Consider the following 18,382-nt stretch of genomic DNA (forward strand, 5'->3'; position numbering starts at 1 on the left):
ATTTCTGGGTGAAGTTTTGTCTGAAGTTCGAATTGATCTCAAAGTCTTATTATTCATAGAACCAAACTAAGATTGCCGACCGCATGTTCGGAAGTCGCTATCAGAAGGGGTCAAATACCTACTAAATATAGTAAACATCTGTGGTAGAGGAAGCAGTACGAGTATTAGAGGTAAACCATCCATCAAGTTCGTAGAAATGTTGAATGAAGGTGAAAAATTAAAAATAGAATTGTATGCTTCTGAATACCTCCCTTGTTGCTTTATTACAATGCTTACATGAAAAAGGACGTAAATTCAGCCGATATTCATAGTAACTTTCGTCATTTCAAATTAGTAGGGTTACCTCGGAGCTGCCATGATTTTTACTTTGTGAGGTCTGTATTCACCAAATTAGAGGAATATGTAATTGTGTGAGGTAAGTATCCGGGTTACCTCGATTCGGTGGATATACATCATATTAAATCTACAAATTTTTGCTTTGTAAATATTATGTTTTTTTAAAGTTTACTTTAAATACGTATATAATGTATTTTTCGTGATTAAGATTTGAGAACTATATTTCTTTTGTCCTCAGACGACAAATTGACGACAAAGCTAGTTTCATTATTGATTGCCACGTAAGCTTAAGCTTTAAGCGACGTAAATTTATTATTGTTTTGTCTCCCGTTGACTACGAGCCCTACAACTAGTTCAAAACGTGTATGAGAATATGTTAAATTCACTAGTAGGTCACTAATATCGCAGTACTTAATCTAAAAATAGAATAATTATTCATTAAACAGTTTAAACACCTTATAAGAACTTTATATATTTTAATATTTCTACGGATCTCTAATATCATTCGAAGTGGGGTTCGAAGATAATAATGTATTAGAGCTTACAAAATATTACTAAATTTTTAAATTTATGAAAGTATAAATCATATGAATTTTAAATCAGCTTACCTACTACGCGAGGAACAACCATGTCATTTGTAAGTAATTTTAGACAAGAAAATCAAAATTCAAATTTGGTAAAGTTAAAATAATTACTTTAGGTAATGTTAATCTGTGTAAGAATGTCCTATAATATTTATTTACTTATTTATGTGGTTCATACAAACAAGCAACTAAGTTAGCAGCTCTGACAAAACGCATTATCTGCTCAGATTACATATTTATGATTTTTTTTAATAATATCAAATCAGAAAAGTAAGCTATTGATATTACTTTATTATTGAGTCATTTTGAATGAATTTCAGCAGACATGAAGAGTGTCTTTGAATGAGTTAAATTAACCATAGGAAAAGTACAAACAACAAGAACCATGGTAAATGGTGTCCAGTGTTAAACAAACAATTAAAAGAAGCTGCGAGAATCACAGCAACAATATTGAACGTCCTCTGATCTGATAATTTTCGACAAGATTTTAGTGCAGTTCTGTTCTTCTATTTTATTTAAATAAAATTATAAATGACTTAAGCGAGAGACCAAGAATCAATTAACATAAAAGTTAAATATTCAAGCATCTCATTAAAACTAAAATTTAAGTTTACCATTAAATCCACATTGACATATAAAAATCTAGAATTTAGAACACCCGTGCTTTGGAAATTATTTTTGACTTTGACAACTTAAAAATAGCTAAAATTATCTAATTTTTCTACAGTTCAAAATTTCAATCAAGTGAACCCAGCAGTTATGAATTATATTACCCTGACAATATTTATAAAGAATTGAATTGTAGACATTGTAGAATTGAACACCTGAGAACGGTAATATTACGGTTTGCATTTGTTTTACTGTAGCATTAGTTTCAGTCGGTAATTTCAGTGCAAGATTCAAGTAACACTAATTTGCTGAATAAACGACGTTTTTCACTTTAAAAATTCAGTTCGAAATAGGATGACAATTTTAAATAAAGACTATCCTTAGTTTTATATTATTAATTTAGCCGAAATTAAAAAGTCAATAATTTTAATGATGATTTGTCGATTTTGTTTATTTTTAAATGTTATAGGCACATGTAATGTTTTTAGTGTATTTTTCAAAGGTAAACCAGTATTTACGCCTGATGGTAATAATTTTATGTGGCTGAGCTGATGATGGAAGGTCAACTCCTCAATGGTTAGGAGTTAAAGGATAATTCTTTCACTAGTGTACATGTATTCGGACTGATACGTATAATATCAATAGGAACCACTAAAAATCAACAAATAAATAAACTTTTTAACAAAAAATAAAACCGCCTTCAAAAATAAGCGCGTTACAAAACACGGAGAAACTAAAAAGCAAAAAATAATAAACCTTTGAATTCAGATTTCTTATCGTATTGCAATAATCTAAACATCCAAATTATAAACAAATCAATTATTTTTGGAGTCGGTGCCAGCCTGCGTATGGTTGGGTGGGGCAAACAGGCAATAGCAAGGCGACGAACAGGTCTGGTACCGACTGCAAAAATAATTGATTTGTTTATAATTTGGATGTTTAGATTATTGCAATACGATAATTTTTTTGATTTAAAGTTTGATTTCTTATATTTAGCTCAATAAATGAAATTAGGTTCAGATGTACCTCAACATTTGGGTACACTTTTGGCACAAAAGCTAAAAATACGGAAATATTTTTCTAGACTTTCTTATTGTGCTCGTCAATTGCTTTTTTGTTAAACTTACAAAATACGTATTAAAATTAAACAACATGATCATTACACAAACTTAATGAAAAATTTAAAACTCACACCTCGGGAAGGAACTTCTAGAACACTGGCACAGTCATATTTTGTATGTTTTTAATCTCGTCTAAGGGTACATTCTGTATAAAATTTTGCAGATTTCGTAAATTTGAACATACCTATTTCAGCAGGTACATTAAAAATCAGTCGGCAGGTTCGTCATATAGGGTAATTACAACCGCCGCGCTGCCGCCCGCCGCGTCCAAACGGACATCTACCTAAAATGCAGAAAGGGGTGAAAGGAAATTGAAAATGGCGGCGGAGTATAACGCCATTACCGAGGAAATGAGCTACGTGTACGGGCTGCAGCCGATACGGTTGTGTTTTTACTAAAGTAGAACCTTTTTTAGCTGCAAACGTTGATTAGGGAGCTGCTTTAAGCGGATTTTTAAACAATTTTAAAGCCTTTGTGTTTGTAGCTTGCGTAACATTAAATTGTTCTGAGTAAAGCTAACTCGTCTATAATATAGTTGTATACCTGAATGAAATAGACTAAAATTTAAATATTTTTTATTTTATTTATTTAGGCAACAAACAGTCATACAAACAATAATGTGAAATATTGATATTGTTAATGGAAAAATATGGATTTACCACTATTAAATATGTAGTATATTTTGCGAACACTATGTATAAGGTAAACGGACATCGTTCCGAAGCTTTAGTGAGGTGATGCTATTTAGCGATTATCTTGCGATAACTTCGGATCGAAACAACAACAACGTGCGAATCGAATCAAAAGTGCTACTACTAGCACGAGAATTGCACCAGTAGTACAGTCAAGTGTAAAAATATGGGTGCGTACAACTTATCAAAAATATGTCCCATAGCACTTTATGTCGGCGGAATAAGGTCTCGGTACATATTTTTGAGCGGATAAAATACGTATTTTTGCACTTGACTGTAGGTGCAATTCTCGCGCACGTGAAATACTTAAATAAAGGCTTTACTTGTTGGTAACCATTTATTGTTACTGTGTAAACATACATTTACACGTCATATCCTGAAAAAATATTTCGTGCATAATAAAGAGGTTACCATAGTAGTAGTATTTAACTATAGTAGTAGTGTAACTCATTATATTAAAATATGATATTCAGCGCTTAAAACTGTGTCTTAAACATCAATAAGTAAATTATTCTCAGCAAAAAAAAATCGTTTATAATTCTGTCCATTTTAAATTTCTTCGTACGACCGTTGTTGAGGCACCCCATAAAATAAATCTGAATACACGCGTATGGTGTCAGCTATCCAAGTAACCTGTAGAAAGTTCTATGTACCTACCGCTTATTTAAAGTAAATCCACAATTGTTCTTCCAGGCTTTCCACCATTATAAACTGTCAAAAACATTGCGTCATATACCTCAACATTTTCGAATGCCCCCGTCACACAAACTAAACTGAATAGTTATTGCTACGTCATGGGCTAACCGGTCTTTAGACCGATAACTCTGCAAGCGGTTTTATTGTATCGACACCCTGATGGCCCATCGACCCTCGAGGCCAGCATTGTTTCAGGGCACCAAAGTTTTCTCATTTTGCCGGATGGGACGCTACACCACAACACGATCACTGGGAGATTAATATTATGGCCATCAATACGGACAATTTTAGCTCCATTGTGCTATTTTAAGGAACTTTGCGTCAGAAGGGCAATTTAACAAGTTAGGGAGTTGTAGTCTAATTTACGGTCAACTTTACGGAAATGTAATATATTTATTGGCAATGTTATCTTAGATTTATATTGACCGGGACATAGACCGTGATTACCTTTTTTGATCATGATGCATGTAACTGCGTCGAAATATCGGGAGCTCCACAAAAATCAAAAAGGTAAGTAATCGGTCTATATCCCGGTCAATATAAGTCTAATGAAAATAACCGTGAATCATTCAAAACTCTTAATGTTATCTTACATATTAATTATTTTGCTAGGAATAATTTCTTATACCTAATAAGGGACTTCACAGGTAGACATTATTATTTTCATCATTAACATAACCAATTACCTAATCAGTGACTCTTGATTATGTATTATCAGTTATTTATGAATGTATGGAATAAGGCGTTTATTACTTTCCGGAAATCCTGGTTTTTCTCTATGGTTAAGTTTGTCGCTATGGGCACAGTATAATAACTTCCACTGCCTCTCCCCATTGAAAGTGACGCCCACCCCCTCTCGGTTACTTCACAGTTACCGCCCGTCAAAAACGAGAACAGTCCACCTGTCATATCTCACTCATACAAGCATAGTACGCGTTCAACTACAAGAGCTTAGACTGTGTGCTACGCGCTCTTTCATTCATATATTTGATCGCCAGTGTCCGAGGTGTGCTATGGGTAAGTACCGTATAATGGCATTACTATAATACCTAATAGGCACTCTTTTCAAATTTCTCTTCATTTCTGATTTTTAGATTTAAATATGTCTCAAATATACATTTTATGTTTGAAACGAACCGGATAATACTTAAATACTATTTAAAAATGTGTCTTCTGGCATAGTGTAACATCTGTACTCCTCATACCAGCAAGCCTAGGGCTTCCCAAGGATACCATCCACCACATTATTCAAGATCATCTGCACATCATAATGCATGGCAGTGCAAGATGGGAGTCCAAACTTCTACCGACTGTTCAAAAAGAAGAACAAGTGGAAATTTTGTTGGTTAACGCTACAGTTCGCAAGTACGGATTCACTGAGGTCGACCACTACTTTTAAATTACGGGCATGTCTTCCAGTAACTACTTTTTATTCCCAAACCTTAAATAGGACCTGCTAGAAAAAATAAAATCCACGATAAAAACCTGGAGGTGGCAATTTCGGTTATGTTTAAGACCAAACTTCAAGCTACTTCTATAAGTGAATAGAGGTGCTTATTCAATAGTATTTTATACAATCGTGATATAATACAAAGCTTTTCAGTCGAGTACCATTTTTAGGCCACGAAGCTTGCTGAGTGGCCTAATAGTACGGTACGAGAGTGAAAGGCTTAATTATATCACAATTGTATACAATACTTTTTCTACGAGTCATCATCTTCATCATCAATGGACGGAAATATCATCATTCATGCAAGTTAAAATTAATGTTAATAGAGTCGTTCACCGTTGTATCAACATCGAATTACCTAGCAACCAATTGTTTGTAATAACCGTCTCTGATTGGCCAATAACGCGACAGATAAAAAAAAATGTGTTTCAGATGCAGGAAAATTTGCCAGGTATCGCAAATTAGTATAGAAATTGTATGAAGTTCTATTTTTGAAATTATTACAGTTAACTAAAATCAACTATAATGAGCTTATTATAATTGAGTCGGAACTGCCATAGAGTATCCAACACTGAAAATTGACAGATTACAGTCGACAAGTTGAAAAATACATTTAAAGTTGTTTTACATTAAAAATAACTCTAATGAAAAGTAATAATAGTTTCATTTCGATAACATAATAGTATCTAGTTCAGGCCAATTCATTATGGGACACACCATGTATATCAGTCGTTGTTATCAACTTGTCAGCTGATATACTCCGAAGAGGCAGCAAATCCTAATAGCCTCGGTCCGCCGTCGCCGCAAAGTGATTTCAGCCGGCCTAGCCAAACTGACAATCGTTGACGCTACGTGAGGAAACGCAGTCTGTGTGCGTAGCCGAATGCACAAACGCTCACGAAACGCTCACGATAATATCTCTTTTGTAGCTCGCGTCGCGAAATGTCATTCGGCCACGGGGCCTGGCTCCGACGCACCACCACAGAAGAGCAACAGGGAAAGCTAGTTACGATATGCTTACAAACCGTAAGCGATTGCGACGTTGGATAGGTACCCTAGCGAGCGTAGCCGAATGCACAAACGCTCACGAAACGAAACGCTACTCGTAGATACCTACCTATCTCTATCGCTCTTGCGTATTGGCGCGACAGAGCCAGACTACATTTGGCGGCATTTCGTTTACGTTTCTCGTCGCAGAAATGCCATTCGGCTACGGCACCAGCTCTGTTTGAGCTTCCCCGCAGTATTGACTTAGTTAAACCTGACTACCGATCGGAACTAATGTTCCTTAACTATAAACTTGTGGTTGCTAAGTGTTTCTCCACGCCTGTTGCTTGGAAACAATTTTCTGTAGTAGAAGCTATTTATTATTTATTAAAGCAGAGCTTCTAAGAATACGTTACACATAACATATTTGTATTGATGTGTTGCCAGAATAAATGCTTTATATTTTATTCTATTTCTATCTAGAAGTCATGGTCAAAGGCTCAGTAGGAAAATTCCAACTTCATTATAATCATTATGCAATTAACTCTCGCTCTCAGCATGTGGTGATAAAATTTATTTATTGAAAATATTTTCAGTAGTTAACAAGTTTCATAACATTAAATTTTCATCTCACAGACTTGCCGACCTTTAAAGCGAACACAGGATAAAAAAAAAAAGAAAATTCATTTTTATATGCAGTCGTAATTCAAAAGTGTCTTCCGATTTTTACACACGATGTAACGAGCACATATCCGAGCAGTGTTATTATTATTAAACTAGCTTTTGCCCGCGGCTCTGCTCACGTTAAAATCGAAAACTGCGGAATACTCGATACAAACTTTCACCCCATATTTTAGGGAAATGGGGGGAGGGGAGTCTTTAGAAAGAGACTAAACGTAGCCTATGTCACTCTCCATCCCTTCAGTTATCTCCACATAAAAAAATCGTCGGTCTGTTTTACCGGAAAGACGGACAAACAAACAGACACACACACTTTCCCATTTATAACATTAGTATGGATATCGAATGAAACCATTCGACGTATCACTCCTGGGTGATTAATACGAATGTTGTGTCGAGTCACATGGTAATACATTGCGGTAACGTATGGATTTCGTTTAATGGTCCGTGGTTCGTGCTTATTCATTTAGGTGGCGCCACCTGTCGGAGCTGAATCGTGAGAGGTAATGGATGGAGCTAGAAACTATTAATTATAGTTAGGCACTTTAGGATTTACAACACAACTCTTAGTATCTTTTACACTGGGCACTCAATTTGACACACTAGTGCACCCTAGTTCGTATGTATATGTATAATAAATAGACTTAGGCGCTGAAGGCGAAAGCTTTAAGAGATCAGATCTGCGGGCGTAGCACACTAGTTGGATAAATTTTATATAGTGCGAAAAGGACGGCCTGACGTTGTATCGTTTGTCACGCGACCATGCTTATCAAACCAAGGTCACAATCACTTGACTCATATTGTTGTCGTAGCAAACTAACTATAAAACGGAAAAGCGATTTATTGTACTGAATATAATTAGTAACTGAGAGAAAGTGCCATTAATCAAAACCTTGCCTAAAAACTGGGAAGTGGTAGTTTTTATCCCAGTGGTCAAATAACACGAAAATAATAATTCGATCTGTCAGCTACTCCAACCGAGGTCGCCCCTCGTCAAGGGCGTGTGGGACAGGCCAGGATACGTACTACGTAGCCGAATGACACAAACGCTCACGAAACGAAACGCTCGTAGATATCTGTCTCTATCGCTCTTGCGTATTGGTGCGACATGACTATCCCTTGGTGATTAAGGTACCTACTTAATTTATGTATTGACCTAGTTATTATATTCAGATAGTATATTTATTGAAGCAACACACAAAATAGTATCTCGCTATTGCTAAATATTCGTTAATTAGTAACATTATCAGAATTCTCTCAAAATAAACCTGTTAATATTAATATTTATGGAACCGGCTCGTGATATTTTGAATTAGGTACCTACATTACTTGAATCGCTGTACCGAAAGTGCCAATCTCCTTATTTTATAATGATCATTAACAGACACGTGTAAGTCGTGTAATCCTCTCACAATCTGAACAGGTACTTTAATATGAAGTAAAGCGGCAGACAGATAGTAACATTTGTTGCGTGACGTAACACCATTAATCTTGTCAAAGGAGAATGAAGTGGTCAGACGTAGCCCCCATTTCTCAGTACAACGGTTGCTAATTAATCACAAAGTTTCCTATCTATGCAAATAGTAGACAAAAATTCGCCCACGGAATCTTGTTTGTCACGTAGGGACATTATATCATAATGTAGACCGGGGTACTTTGGTTCTACAGCGGTCTTGTGTCCGGTGGCTTTTAATTGGAGGACAATAAAGATAAAAACATGAAATTGTATCATAGAATTAAATACGAATCAGTTGTACAATGTTTTTCTAGTTTCTGTAGTGAATATACTTACTGACATAAATTGCCTAAACGACTTAAGATGTAGGTTTAGATGTTCGCCTGTGCGGTTAATCTTCCCAATCATCAAATTGACATCGATTTCATGCCTAATTAACATTTTGAAATGAAATAAGTTTGGCGACCGGTCTGGCCTAGCGCGTAGTGACCCTGCCTGCTAAGCCGCGGTCTCGGGTTCGAATCCCGGTAAGGGCATTTATTTGTGTGATGAGCACAGATATTTGTTCCTGAGTCATGGATGTTTTCTATGTATATACGTATGTATTTATCCATATAAGTAAGCATATCGAAACCTAGCAACCATAGTACAAGCTTTGCTTAGTTTGGGGCTAGGTTGATCTATGTAAGGTGTCCGCGAAAAATTTTTTTTTTAATATAAAAATAGATATATTATAATGTTGAATAAATCTTCTTCTGTGTGAAAAGAGCGTATTTCCATCTAAACAGTACTAGAGGACCCTTCTGGTGCTGCGTGTCATTGGGCTAGGCCATAGTAGTTGCTGATCATCCAGGTAGGCAAAATGCCTAAAGCCGCACTGATGTTGCAGTTGTCCATGGACGACGGTAATCCCCATCAATTGGGCCTTGGCGATGCATTTGCTCATCTGCCTCCACACTACATAGTATAAGGGCGATAGTTCACTATCATATGTTTATCATAGAAATATTATGATCATAGGCAACATGTCGTCCTTTTTCTTCACTCATATTATTAAATTAAAACGGGACTTAATCGCGTAAAATCTTTTTCTTCACGTTGGAGAAAGAGAGAGGCATACAAACCTATGGTCATATTTCTATGATAAACGTATGATAGTGGACTATCGGCCTAAAACAAAGTCGCTTCCCGCTGTCCCTATGTATGCTTAGGTCTTTAAAACTACGCAACGGATTTTGACGCGTTTTTTTAATAGAGTGATTCAAAAGGAAGGTTTATATGTATAGGTAGGTATAATACTTGTGCGAATCCGGGGCGGGTCGTTAGTAATAAAACCATCAGAAAATTCATATGCTCGTGTTTCTCTTGTATGATGAAAAAGAATACCTTAAATTAGAATGTATTTTGTCAGAATGTGGAGCTCGATGTGTTGAAGGGGATCAACACTCGACACAAAGTTTTTTTGTGACACGGTATTGTAACAAAGCATAAAATAAATCCGGTTGACATGAAAAATGAAGCCGTGACATCGGATGCTGTTGCACCAACAGTGATAGCGGAGAATACCGAAACTCGGACACATTTTATAATTTTATATTTCGTAACAAAAATGTTAGAGACTGGATACATATTTGGTAACATTTTTATACACACGTAGATAAGTAACGTTATGTTTCTTTATTTTACTTTTCTCTTTGTCAGATAAGGGGCAAGCGAGCAGACATGTCCCCTGATGGTAAGCGAGAATCACTGCCAATGGACGCTTGAACCATCCGAAGGATTGGAAGTGCGTTGCCGACCTTTACGGTGGGAGGACGCTCTATTTTTAATTAAAGTAAAAATATGGTCAATTTTTATTATAATGCATGGATATAATAAGTCGGATAGAAATATACAAAATAAATAAGTTGACCAGTCTATTGATACTCGTTTTCTAAGTATGGTCACCGAAGTAGATGGCTATATTATTTCTTTTAACTATTTTGCATTTCAAAAATATGTACCTTCAATGGAAGCACTTATCATAAGTACATGCATGCATCAAATCCGATTTTCCATAACGTATGTATAGTACTCGACTGCAGGTACGCAATTATTAGAACTAAACACTACCAGAAATAGTTATTTGTTATACAAGGGGGCAAATTTTAACGCCGAGTGTAGAATTGAAAAACGAGCAAGTGAAAGGATTCTATAGTTGAACCACGAGCGAAGCGAGTGGTTCGAGAATAGAATCCTGAACTTGCGAGTTCTTTAACACACGATAAGTAAAATACATTTGCACCCGAGTGTTACACAAAACTTTTCCCCTCACTGTAGCGAGAAAACTACAACGCAAAAATGAGTTTATTGCTGCTTCCAGTAGTTCCACAGGTGGTAAATCATCTTTATTACTAGATTCACCTACTTTTCTCAATTTTAAAGCAGTTAATTTGACTTTATTCAAGGTCAAATTACTTTACCCACTAGTGGATAAAATGCGTTTTTACCCGCTGGTATTAAAGGACAAAACACGTGTTTCCGAGCTAGTGAGGGGAAACTCTCTTATTCTGCAACCTGAGCACACTCAACTCTCCATCTTACTCAATTGAGTGGGGTATGTTACAGAAGGGGAGCGTGCGCGATCTGCCGGTGTTATAACTCTGCATAATACAAGTATCGTAGGCTTTCCGCCTCCCATTGCAGGTAATTGAACCTTAAAAACGAATGGAAAATAAGGGTTATGATTCTCATTGCTTAAGCAAGTATTTGATTCCAAACATTCATATTTATTTATACACTCGCGTGCAAAAGTATTGCATCACTTTACATTTTTCCGTCCGCACCTATTATTTTTGTAAACCGATAAATTCCCGAAAATTATTTTATTGTGATTAAGTTTCATGAAGCTTAAGCTTTAAGAAAAATATTAAAACATGGAAATCGGCCCAGTATTTTCCAAATTATCGGCATTTTCCCGATTGGTAAGCGATTTCGCGATGATACCCCTCAAGTTGCGCTACCCTTAATCCCTGTAAAACAGGGGGTAGGGGGGGGGGGGATTGTTATCAGTCACTTATCTGAAGTCAACCGGTACACATCTACGCATATTTCCTCGTGAAGAAAACCTGAAAAAATGGAAACCACTGAAGATGAAGTCCGCCAAGTCGTCTGACTGCTGCAAGAGGGGCGTAGCCAACGTTCAGTAGCTGCCGAGCTGAATTTGACACAATCTACAGTTTGTAGAGTCTACCAGAGGTTCCAGCGGACTGGGTCCTTCAAGTCAAGACCTAGAAGTGGCGGCAGAAAGTGCACATCAGAGAGGGACGACCGCTTCATTGTCACAACCTCTCTCCAAAATCGTCACCTGACTGGTGTTGCCGTCCAGCAGCGTCTGCATGAGGTGCGAGGAGTGGCTGCCAATGAGTGGACAGTAAGAAGAAGATTGAAGAAAGCTAACATAACACCCAAGAGGCCCGCAACGGGGCCTCGCTTGCTGCCGCGACACCGTACAGCACGAAGATAATTTGCTGAAATCCACAAGGATTGAACCCTTGAGCAATGGACCCCAGTTCTCTTCTCGTTCGAGTGCAGAATGTGCTTGAACGGATGTGACCGAAGAGGAAGATTCTACAGAAGACCCGCAGAACGGTTCGCTCAATGTTGCTTCTCCGAAAGGGTCGCTTACGGAGGTGGATCCGTAATGGTTCGGGGTGACATTTCCTTCGACGGGCGGACAGAGCTGGTTTTCGTCCATGGTGGCGGCCGTGATGGTGGTTTAACCGTTGCCAAGTGCATCACGGATATTCTGGAACAGCATGTTGTCCCTTACGCCGGGATTTTTGATGAGGGGTTCATCCTAATGCAGAATAATGCCCCGTGTCATGCTGCAAGGGCCACCACAGCCTACCTTCAAGAAGTCGGCATCGCCACCTTTGACTGGCCAGCCATGAGCCCGCACCTGAACCCCATTGAACACATGTGGGACTACCTGAAAAGGCGAGTTCGGAGGCGGAATCCTGCTCCAACCAACATCGAGGACTTGAAAGGAGCCTTGCTGAAGGAGTGGGACGCTATCCCCCAAGATTTCCTCAGAAAATTGATCAGGTCCATGAAAAACCCTTATTATGTGTAATCAGAGCTAGGGGAAGCAATACCAAAAAATCGTTCTGATCTAAAACTGACTTTTATTCATAATTTTCCTGATTTATTTTCCCTGCATTTTGGTACTACCTTAAGTTTTCCGATTTTTTACAGTTTTCAGCCTTGAAATTTTATTTCATTCGCAAATAACGAGCTTTCCGTCATCTTAAGTGACCCTAAAACAGATTGTTATTTTCTCCTAGGAGACTACAACATACCCTCTGCACAATGGACGCACACCGACTATTCCACAGATTTACATCTCACTGGCTCTACTCCAGTATGTGCAACCCTGAGTAATTTTATGATCGTTCACGAAGCCTTGCAATATAATCATCTCACAAATCACAAAGATAGAATACTTGACCTCCTATTATCAAACAACAGGTGCGACGTTGTTCCTATAAATACCCCACTATTACCAATCGACCAATATCACCCTCCCTTCTGCGCCTTAGTACCGATTGAAATAAGACCTATTAATTCAATGAGATCTAACGTCGTTCCTAAATACAACTTTAACAAAGCAAACTATGAATTAATTAACACTGAAATTAATGAAATAAATTGGGACAACACACTGAAAAATGCACCTGCGGAGCTAGCAACCGAACTCTTTTACGAAAACATTTATAGAATAATAAAAAAATACGTACCTCTTTTAAAACCTAAAAGCACTCACTATCCAGTATGGTTTTCTAAAGCTCTGATACATATTTGCAAAAATAAAAATAAAGCATGGATTAAATGGAAAAATTACGGGAATATCTCAGACTATGAAATATTTTCGGTATATAGAAATAGGTTTAAAACAGAATGCAAGAAATGTTTTTTAAAATATAAAGATAACGTAGAATGTAATTTACAAAATAATATAAAATATTTTTGGAGCTACATAAAGAATCGTAAGGGAAGAGAAGGCATACCCTCAGAAATGTACTATAAAGATCATAAGTCAAACAACCCGGAGGATATATGTAATATGTTCTCATCTTTCTTTAATTCAGTATATGAACCTACCTCTCTGAACAGTGATAGCTGGTCGCCGCCAACAACGTATTCTGATAGTTCCAATGTGGTTTCAGATCTGCACTTTACAGTCTCGCAAGTCAATCAGATACTTAAATCCTTAGATCCTACGAAAGGGCCAGGTCCTGATGGCTTGCCTTCTGTCTTTCTAAAGAATTCCGCGTATTCGTTAGCCAAGCCTGTACAAATAATATTTGTAAAATGTCTTAGTGAAGGTACCTTTCCCTTAATTTGGAAATCTGCTAACGTAACCCCTATATTTAAAAAGGGGTCAAAACAAGACGTTGAAAACTATCGCCCCATTTCTATTTTATGCGCATTAGCCAAGGCTTTCGAAAAATTAGTCCACAACAGCGTGAGCACTATCATAAGTCGTCAAATTATACCCGAACAACATGGATTTACTAGAAATAGGTCTACTGTCACTAACCTAGTTGCATTTACGGGGTATTTGTTCGCAAACATGGACCGTGCTATCCAGGTAGACGCGATATACACGGATTTTCGTAAAGCATTCGACAGAGTGGACCATAAACTCTTGCTAGATAAAATTGCCTATAATGGTATTAGAGGGAACCTGTTGCGTTGGTTTCTGTCCTATGTTACAAAAAGAACCCAAAGAGTAGTTTTAAATGGCTACCGATCTGATGTAGTAGTGATAACTTCAGGTGTCCCGCAGGGCTCAATCTTAGGTACATTACTGTTTAACATCTTCATCAATGATATAAGCACATGTTTTCACAAAACAAATTTTCTATTATACGCAGACGACTTGAAAATTTTTAAAAAAATTACTAGTATAACGGATTGCGAGCGCCTGCAAGGTGACCTTGACCGCTTAACTGAATATTGCACATCAAATAAATTACAATTAAGTATTCCGAAGTGTAACATACTTAGTTTTACTAAAAATAAACGCAAATTTGAACATAGCTATACATTGTGTAATCAACACCTTCTTAGAGTGCAATCCATTAGTGACCTCGGTTTACTCCTTGACTCTAAACTACATCTGGATCAACACATTGACAGGATCATATCAAAGGGTTACAAAATGTATCACTTTGTAAGCAGAGCAGCAGCAGATTTCCAAAAACCTAACACTTTAATATACCTATTCAAAAGTTTGGTCCGCCCCCAGCTTGAATACGCAAGCCAGGTATGGGATCCCTTATATAATAAGTATGTCGATGCCATAGATAAGCTACAATATAAATTCTTAAAGTATGTGAATTACAAAAATAGACATAAAAAACTCTCATACAATGATCTCCTCAATAAGTATGGACTGTTATCGCTAAAAAATAGACGTATTTTCCTACAAGCGATGTTTCTTTACGGACTATGCCACGATAAATATGATTGTATACATCTTGTTAACAAAATAAGATATGTTGTTCCTAGATACTCTAACAGGCGCGAGACTCGCGCCTATCGGCTGTTTGCAATGGCACAATGCCGCACGAACGCTGGTAAGCGCGAGCCTATGCGCCGATTCTTTGCCACTTACAACCAATATTTTACCCAGGTCGATATCTTCCACTTATCTATAGCTAGTTATAGAAAAGTCACTTTAGATATCTGTAAAACCTTAACTTAATTAATAATGTTCCTAGTTTCTACATTTTTTATTATTATTTTTTTAATTTAAAAAGTTGATTTAAATTGATAACTTCACTCACAAATACTATTTTACAACTACATCAACCTGTACCATTTAATATGTATCGAATAGTGTCTGCTAGTAATTACTCTATCATACTTTTTTTTTTTTTGTTATTTAAGTTATTATGAACATCAGTGACATCAGTCTCGTGTCTGACAACCTTCAACAGTTGCATAGTACTTTGTGGATAATGTTGTTGATTGTACATATAATAACACTTAATGTAACAGTTGTTGTAATATCCCTTGTACAATTGTTTGTTATCCCTTAAATAAATTAAATAAATAAAATAAAAAATAAATAAAATAAATATTTTAATGCCTTAGATAGTAAGCTTTCAGTTGACATCAAAATTTTCAGATTAGGGTACAGAATTACAAAGATATTAAGTGCAGACGAAAAAATGAAAAGTGATGCAATACTTTTGCACGCGAGTGTATTGTATATTTCTTGATGGCATTACAATGGTCTTAAACTATGCTACTAGGGTGTGGAAACATTATAAAACTTAAAATTAAGCCTGAACTAAGTCATACAACATAAGATATAATTAAGGTAAATGGCATGGAGTACATAACACATACAATTGTATTAAACTCTTTATTCACTGGACACAAGAGTTCAACAAGTTCTTGTGGATTATAACGACATTCAGTTTTTAAAAAACGATTTTAGTTTTGTTACACAGCTATGGAATTTTATTTTGTTTTTATTTTCTTAGGTATTTTGTTTGAGATTTAAATTGACATACAGTAAAGGCCTTTGTTAAACATTTTTTTAGACTAATTTGTTACAGTGACGTAAGTTGTGAATTCTGTTCATATTTGCAGCTATTTCAAAATTTTGAAATGAATATCCGATCAAAATCTGAGTAGGTAGGTACTCTTGCTGGTAATATTTGTGCACAAAGTTAGGCGCATAGCACATTGGATGCGATTGGCACGTGTTTTTGAAGTACGAACGTGACTAAGGGAACCAGTTGGTTTCAGAGCGTGCTCTACGCTCGGCAAGCAGCGTCAACAGTTGCGGCGTCGACGCGTGTGCTATCACGGCGGGGACAGCGGGAACAACAGCCCTCGACTAGCGCCGAGCGCACTCCACGCCCCGAGTGCGTGGCTATGGTGCCGGCTTAGACAACTCGCCCGACGTATGTTACTCATATTGTACACATTCATAGGTACTTGATTTATACCAATGTGGATAAGTGGTCATGGGAGATTATCTGGTCTATTGTAGAGTTATTTTATTTTTAGAGTCATATTAACCATTTGGTTAACACTTGATAAAAAATAAAGGCAATACCTCGTTTGTGTGATGACAATGAGCTAATGTTTACTGTATTAATATGATATATCATGTGTCCCTGGGACTCGAATTATGTCTGTTTCAAACGTCTGTACCTGCAACTTTAGTTCGGTACCTAATGTTTCTGAAAAACCTTACATACTAGATACACCAAGTAATTGTAAAATCATAGGTGCTCAAAATCTAGAAATTTACATTGCTAACCAGTTATACTTAGGTACTTGCATATTTTTGAAATGTAGGTAATTAATGTTCCCACCCTCCCGTCGTGAAATATAAGTACCTACGCAAATAAACAAATAAAACAAACCACCACCCACATATATTGATTCATATTTTCAGTTAATAAAGTCTAGTCTACACTTCGACTACATTACGAGTATAAACCGCATCCATTTTGCTTCGGGTTTCACTTTCATTAATATCCCCTCGTCTCAAGTCATTAATATTAAAACTCCATATAAATCCAGCCATTCAATATCAAAGAAAAACTGTTGAGCGTTAGCAAAGCCAAGAATTAAGGACTCAAAATTGCAATATAAAAAAGAGCTGAGACCTCGTTTTTCAACTCTCCAAGCCTCGTGAGATATCTCTCTCGGAAAGAATTCATTTAACTGTAAATTGTAAAAATATTCATAAATATTTTATTTGATAATGGAATCCGCCTCGGAGCTCGAGAGAGCTTTAATGATAATTCAATTTCCACACCAGAAAAAACGGGTCCGAAATAAATCACAATCAGATGTACATTTTATACCTGCGTGGCGGGTTTCATTAAAATGTCTGTGTGCGTACCTCGCGAGGATCGTGAGTGTAATGAACTGGATATGTGCAAATATAGGGACTTTGATAAGTAAACAAATTCAGACGGGAGAACAAATACGTGTAAACTAGAAATAGTATTTTATCAAACCGTTGTTGAGAGTTCAAAAAAGGCGAGTGGCACAATTTCAGAAGCTGAAAAGGGTTAATAAAGGCGCCACGAGTATTTTTGACTCCGTTTAACAACGTTGCATACAATAGGTACTTTTTCTACGAACAAGCGGAACATTGTAAGAATATTTTTTCAAACCTCGTAGGTATATTTTTATTTAGCTGATATTATACTCAAGTAACTATTGGTTTCATACAGGCAGAGCCATCTATCGGCAGGTTGGTATTGATCTCCCGGTTTGCTGTTAGCTAGAATGACAAAAGATGGCGTGTCGATTGTCGTTAATTTATTTCCTTCCAATATCCCTTTTTAATTTTCATTTATTAAAAATAAAACTCAATTTATTATTGTATTGTTAGTTTTTGTTCCTTTTTCGAAATATTTTATTACCCTCTTTAAGACGGAAATTAAAGTTGTTGTCTATAGGCGAATGCATCTCGTCACGTATCTGTGGGCCGAGCTGTCAGCCGACACTTTGCATATTGGAAAGGATGTAGACGGGTGGTTTTCAAAATTCTTCAAGGCCAATGCGCCACATTCTAATTTTAAATCGTATTTTCTTCCATCTTCGAATACAATTTGTTGTGTTACGTTCAGTGCTAATTCTTGTGTCCATTATTTTCAGATGATTTTATTTTTATAAAATTACTGAGGACCCCTTCCATTGACATGAATGCACGGAACCACAAGCCGGCTTCTTTTCTGGAATGGGTA

This window comes from Leguminivora glycinivorella, chromosome 1 (assembly GCF_023078275.1).
Source record: "Leguminivora glycinivorella isolate SPB_JAAS2020 chromosome 1, LegGlyc_1.1, whole genome shotgun sequence".
NCBI classification, from domain to species: Eukaryota; Metazoa; Arthropoda; class Insecta; order Lepidoptera; family Tortricidae; genus Leguminivora; species Leguminivora glycinivorella.